This window comes from Urocitellus parryii, unplaced genomic scaffold (genome assembly GCF_045843805.1).
Source record: "Urocitellus parryii isolate mUroPar1 unplaced genomic scaffold, mUroPar1.hap1 Scaffold_67, whole genome shotgun sequence".
Taxonomy (NCBI): domain Eukaryota; kingdom Metazoa; phylum Chordata; class Mammalia; order Rodentia; family Sciuridae; genus Urocitellus; species Urocitellus parryii.
The window spans coordinates 946116-953370 of NW_027554122.1; positions in this window are offsets into that span (position 1 = coordinate 946116).

Below are 7255 nucleotides of genomic sequence, written 5' to 3' on the forward strand. Positions count from 1 at the left end.
GTAAAATATCATACCAATATCTCCAGGCTGGCAATTAACAGGAAAAGGCAGAAAACCAAAACATTCATGAGTCTTTGTGTAAGCCAACTTCATGACTGAATTTCTATTTAAGAACCATATAACCAGACTTCCGAACAACTGCTCAAATAAAAATATCCACAGTCACTTTCATATCCAAGTCAAACCGTCAATGATACTGCTGCCCACATACTAATTTTTGAAAGGCTTTATGGCTGGAAGTCATTTCATGTAATTTTCAGCGGCATGTCCCTTACAATTAAGGCAAAGAGAATTCTACCATAAACATGGATCTTGCAGATCAAAAATAGTAATTTGGATATGATCAATCATAAGTCAATTAAGGAAATTACTCAATATATTAATTGAAGAAGGGAATCATCCTGCTGGCATCCCACCACTGGACTATGAAGTACCCCAGTGGCAACAGTACCAAATCCATTCTACCCAGCCATATGAAAATCACAAGCTGCAAACCTGTCTGAGTACACACTGTCATGAAAAAGATGATAAATTTCACCAGAGAGAGAGAGGAAAAAAAAAAAAAGAAACTCAGTATACAGGATGGATCAACACACTCGCTACTCTATACTGCTACAGTGATACCTCTTGTTTGCAAACAGGTGTTAGGTCTCCCTAGACTACAATTACAATGAAAAATCTCTCCAGTTGCTCAAGACTCTAGAATTCAAAATTATCCCGACTGCAATGTAAGCATATTCTACAAAATACACATTTTTTTTCCTTTAACAAACTTTGGGGGTCCTCTGATGAAGCAATAACCCCAACATGTAAAAAAATAGGTGGTAAACTTTTGTGCATGAATTATCACACATCATGTTCTGATAATACATGCAGCGTGCTGTGAAAATCTGTTTCAGCCCTGCTAGTGAGACCAGAACTCTTCCAAGCATGCAAGATTTCATATTTGTTTACCCAATGCCCTATGCATAGGTAGGAATGTTTCCTTCTTGTAAAAAAATTCAACAAAAAACTATTATCCCGTACGCCAAATAAGACGCAGCACCCTGGAGCCAGTCCTCGCCGTCTTTGCGCTGAAAAGCTCCGGGCTGCGCGAAACGGCGGGGCTGTGGGGCGGCCCGGGCGGGTCCCGGGTCCCTCTGCAGCACACCCGCGCATCCCGGGAGTCGGCCGGTGCCTGGGGCTGACCGCCGGGCGCAGCGTCCAGGGCCCTGCTCGCCGGGAACTGGGCGGCCGCGCCGCCGCTCCTCCTAGGGCCGGGCGGGGCCGCCAGCCTCCCCGCCGCCTCTCGCGCTTCCCGCCGGGGTCCGCACGCCGGCCGCGTGCGCGGGGCCCGGGGCGAGCGTGGCCCCGCGGCCCCAGCACAGTGCGCCGGTGGCGGCGGGAGCGGGGCCCCTGTGTGGCCTCCGCGGCCGCCAAGCCTGGCCCCCGCGCGCCGCCTGCCGCGGGCCCTCACCGTTGCAAAATTGGAGCAGAGAGGACGTGTCGTACAGGCTGCTGTAGCTTGAGAAGCCGTCCTCCATGCTGAGGCCGCATGCCGCGCCTGCTCCCGGCCGGCCGCCGCTCACCCACACACTGAGCCGCACCAAGCCGTGGCGGCGCTGGCGCTGGGGCCGGCCCTGCTGTGGCAGCGGCTGCTGCCGGTCACCATGGCAACCGGCCCGCTGCCACCGCCCGCGCTGCCCGCGCCGCCCGCCAGGGGGCGCCGAGGCGGCGCCGGGACGTGGCGGGCGGGCGCGGCTGCTGCCTCCAGGCCTGGCCCTGCAGCGGCGGGCGGCCTCGCGGGGACAAGGGGCGAGGCCGCGAGCAGGGGCGCGGGACCCTGCCCACGCTCGGCGGACGCGCTGTCCTCGCGCCGTGCGCAGCTCCGGGACCCAGAGCGGACAACTGGCCGGGTGCCTCCCTGGGGCCGCGTCCTCCGAGCGCGCCCTCGCTGCCCGTTTCCCCCCGCAGCTGGCCCTGCCTCGGCCAGTACAGAGCGCAGCTGCCACCCTCCGCGGCTTCCCACCCAGGGCAGCCCGGCCCATCACAGTCACAGCCTCGCATCTGCCTTCATTCAGTCAGGGCGAGGCCGAGGGTCAGGAGAAAGTACCATAGCGGGAGAAGCGCGCCCATCCACGAGTTTGCAACTTTTCCTGCCCCTATTAAAGCTAGGTCAACCTTCTGAGCTAACTACCCACGGCCAGAAGTGATGACAGTGCGGGCACTAGCGGTGAGGGGGCTCTAACCCCGATGGACTTGGTTGAGATTTGTGAACAAATTTATGATTAGTCTTTGCCTTTGAACACATCTTCCTTTGAACATGATGTGGCAAACCAGCTTAATTCTGATTTGAAAGTCTTGGATGAAATTTTTTTTTTCATTTCCATCCAGGCCCCTTGTCTACAGTCCTATGGCAAAAACATGAACATTCTCATGAAATATTATTGTAATAAAAAAACCAAAACACTGTAAGATTCTGTTTTGCTAACATTGCACAGTTTCTAACTTTTGTCTGTTTTTACAAGTTTTTTAAAAGCCATCTCAAGTTCTAGAGCAGGAAGTAGAGCAGCGAGTGCAGGTAGAAGGGTCCTTGATGTTGCAGTCTGGCTTTATGGCTATGTTGAGATGGCAAAACCTTTAAGACCTGGGGCTTTTGGAAGGTCTCCAGTCATAGTGTGCCCTTCAAGGTGTTAATGGAGTCCCCATTCCTCTCTCTTTTCCTCTTACCCTTACCTGCCATGAGGTAGGCAGATCCTCTCTACCATGTGCTGCCCAACATGATAGACTCCCTTACTTCAGGGTCAAAGTGATGTAGTCAACTGCTCATGGACCAAAATGTAGACACCTGAAAGGAAGAAGAGACCTTTCATTCATATTAGTTCATTATTTCTGGTGTTTGTTAGGATGATGGAAAACTAACACTGCAGAAAATGCAGAACCAGAGTTGTATCCCTGCATCCCTCCTCCTGTAACAACCCCTGCAGCCTGCCACTGGATGTCTAGGTTCCCCCATGAAGAGCTTCAACTCTTTCCAGCTCTCAGCTCCCCATGTCTGGTCTCTTCTGCCCCATATTGGACTGTCCATGTCAGGCATTCTAAGAACTTGGATGGAGAGATTGAAGTTAAAGAATTAAATTAAAATTGCCTAAAAAACCACCATCCAGTTTCAGGATCACATCATGCCAGGTGTTTTAAAATGTCTGGTCCTCCCAGGTCTTGGCTGATATTGTTAAAGTCCCAGGACACAGAGTTTATACAAAGTTGCTGTGTGCTTTATGCAAGAAAAACTCCCTCTCTGTACCTCTACTAAGTGATCAACAGAAGGAACTAGAATATCCCTTCCAGGTCAGTGAGTCTGTGATAGCATGTATTCTACTAGGGGAAAAGAGTCTCTCCTAATTCCTGGGGAGAGCTGAGGTAGGGAATACTCTCCTCCCCAAATATTGCCAGAGGAGGCAGGGTTCTTAAGATCTTGGAAGCCTCTCCAAAGGGGCTTGGTTCTACAGAGCTAGCCCCTAACTGAGAATTCTGAGATTCAGAACCATTCTTATGTCTCCAGAACAAATCTGTCATTCTCTGTCTCAGAATCCCCAATTCCCCACCCTGCAGTGGGACAATCATATGATTTGAGAAGAGCCATTGGGGATGGCAGGAGCAGGAAGCTGAGTTCACCTGGGCCTAGGAAGAATGAGCACCTTATACCCACAGGGAGAGTCTCTGAGGACTGTGAGTAGAAATGAGGCAGCAGGAGGCTAGCGCAAGTCCTTCTGACAGGGGAGCACTGGAATAGCATACCTACCCCTTTTCAAAAGGAGAGACAAGCCAGTTTCCAGGGACACTGAGAAAAGGGCCAGCTGGACACAGACTCTTCTCTCACTGCCAGAATTCAGTTCTCAGTGTATATCAGTCTGGAGCAGGGGAGGGAATGGGCATCTAGAGCTGCAGCTGCAACAGCTGGGGATATGCCTGCCCAGCCCCATGAGGATCTCCAGGATCCCGCCAGATCTGAATTTCCAAATTTCTGACTGTGGTCACCTTGTGAGGATGTGGTCTGTGGTGAGACATCTGCTGAAGGTGCAGGAGCTGGTGGGGGGGGGAGGAGCTGAGGCTGGGCATTGGTATAGCTGGGGATACTATGTTTAGGGACAGTCACTTTTTTCTCCCTGAGACTTGGGACAGCCCTTAAGGGAAACCACCGCTTCTGGGTCCTGAGTAGTCAGAGAATCATGCCCATATGGGGGTGCTGTGGAAGAAGCAGCTGCAGCCCAGACTCCTAGGATGGAACCTGGCACCAGTCCCCAGGATGTGAGGAGTCCAAGGCCAGAGGCAAGAGTTAGACAATCACCCTAACAGGAGAGAAGCAGAAGTGGCTCAGGGAACTCCCAGGGGCTCCCCCTGAACACTGCATGATATCTTTTATTCCATATTGTTCATCTACAAGCTCAATGACATGTAGGATTTATTAGCCTTCAGCATCAGGCCTGGCCCTCAGAAAATGAGAAAACAATATTGTGTAATGGAGAGATTCAGCCTGTAGATAAAGACAGCTGATCTGATGAGTTAAGGAAAATCATTCAGTCATGATCATTGTCCTTGTCTTTATCTCATTCTTCCTTCTAATCATAATCATCACTGAGTTGTTTGACAATTATTTGAGATTGAGTGATCAAAATTCATCATCTATACTGGGACTTTACTGGGAGTGGAGAAGACAGTAGTAATAATCATGTGAGGACAACAGGTACAAATTAGGAATGTCTGGAACCCCAGGAAATAGGCCTACATCCCTTCTGCATAGAGCCCCTCTGGTCTAGAGTAATTCTGTGTAATTATTGACCTAACAGATTGGTTTGAGATTCCAAGTAACTAGGCAGTTATTCAGGAAGACTGACCGTGACCCTAGCACTCTCTTCCATGTCTCTGTGTTTATGTTCCCATGGCCTCTCTACAATTCTTCAAGAAGGCCAAATAAGTGAGCATTTTCCTCAGGTCACCCCAGATGGAGGGAGTTCTCATGCAATGTTCTTTTAAACAATCTCTTGACTCTTGAGAACTTTGCACAACAAAATGTTTTTGAGAAAGAAGAAACCTTCCTAGACCGTGTCAATGCTACTTTGAGAGTCATCCAATCTCATGTGTGTGAGGGATCCAGGTTGATTTAGAACTGTTCTTCATGCATATCTCATTGAGGAGCCTCAGAGGGAGCTTTGATTCAAGGTCATGACATGTGGTTTCTTCAGAACCATAGAAACCCATCCTGAAGAGGGGATGAAGATTGGGCATTCTGTGAGATTCTCAAGGATTCAGGCAACAGTAGGAAAATTCCCTGGAGATGAGGTTGGAGACAGGGAAAATGGCCCAGGAATGACAGAGACCCTGTTGAAGAAGCTGATGTGTCAGGAAGAAAGGATAAAGTTCACTAACATTAAATGTCAGTGGGCACTTCAGTGGACAGTGACTATGTCACCTGTACTCCTAGAAGTTCAAATTTCTAGTTGGCTTGAAAACTTTGTTTTGGACCTGTGAGATGGGAAGTACAGGCTGGGAGTCAGAGTACTATGGGATGAAGAATATTGGTGTCTCCTGTCCAGACCTGGTGGAGGATACTCTCCTGGTGCCTTTGTAGGTCTTGCAGTTGGGGGCATGGACCAGATGGGAGAGTCAACCTGCTCAACTCAGGAGGAGCCACTGGCTCTGCTTCTCCCTTCCACCAGAGCCCCAAATAGCCACTTGATTCCCCTCCCCCAGACCTGAGCAGCCACTTCACTCTCCCTCCTCTAGAGCCCCAGAGTCCCCTCCCTAAGTATCCCCCACACCCACCTGTGCTATTCTGGGGTATGACTTTTGCTATAGAGAAAGCCAGTCTCTCTCCCCCTTCTGACCCTGAGAACCTTGTCTCATCCCAGGGCCCATCAGCTACTGGACCCTGACATTCTTCCTTGTACATTGAGGGGCTTACCCAGCTTAGACCTGCTGTGTGGTGAGGCTGTTGCTCCCTAGGGTCAATATAGGTCTGAGCTGGGTATAGAGATGGGAGCGGATGAGTGAGTTTGGGTCTGGGTCTGCTGCCTTTGGCCTATGTGGAGTCTGGGAAGACTGTGTATGTCTCTCAGAATCACCGTGAGATGGGCAACCATAGCCCTCAGGTCTCAGAGGCACTGAGGGTCAATGAAATACTGTGAAATGGCCAAAGTGGCCAAGCACAGGCAGCGGAAGCATCACATGGATGCTTCTGTTGGTTAAATTTATCCCAAGCTTAGGGGGAGATTCCTGTGCTGCATCTGACATTATTGGTCTGCGTGGGTGGTGCTGACCTCCAGGGACTTGAGGCAGGGAGCAGTAGTATAAATTCCAAATTGTCCCCCACCAGTTTGTGAATTCCTCCAGGGTAGGTGGTCCTCATGTTCCTCCACTCAGCAGTTGGCCCATACCACAGCTATGTTCACTAAGGGATTGTCGAATGAATGTGTGATTGAATTAATGATTCAATGACATGGGCCACAGGGATGAGGATCTGTGGAAAGAGCCTGGGGATGGGTCGCCCAACAACTAACTGTGACCATGATTGTTCATCCACTCATTGTTGGAGCCTCAGTTCTCTCATCTGGAAAATGGGCATACAAATACCTGATTTGCTTTGCTTTGTGGACCCACTGAGACAGAGTAGACAGAGTAATCCAGGTGCTCCAAATCCACAGACCCACAAGAGTGTTCACACGCTCAGCATCTTCTCTTGGCATTGTATAGGCACAGCCTGCCTAGGAGGGAGAGTGACCTAAGGCCATGCATTTGGGTACCCACTACCCATGTGGCCTTTAATACCTATGGCACCTAAGCTGGCTTTTCCCTTACAGTCAGGCATGGGGGAAGATGTAGTCACCTTGGGTTGACCTTGGACCAGTGGACCTAGGTACTCACCATCTCTGTAGCTGTGGGACTCAGACAAGCTGCCTTAGTTCTTGGAACTTCTGTCTCCTCATACACAAGGTGTGGTAGTCATATGTCATGCAGTCATATGCATATGTCATGCAGTCATATAGATTCACATAGTAATAATAAAGTCTGTTTCATTCTCTATCCTTCTTATCTCCCCAACCCCTTCCATTCAAATGTCACTCCTTCCAAGGACTTGCCTGACCATCCGACCTCACTTCCCAGGCCCTGCAAACATCTCCTTGGTATTTCCTTCCCTGAACTATGATCTGAATCTTCCTGTGGGTTGTGGTTTTTGTTCATGGTCTGTTTCCCTCTAGAGCACATGCTCCTCGGCCCA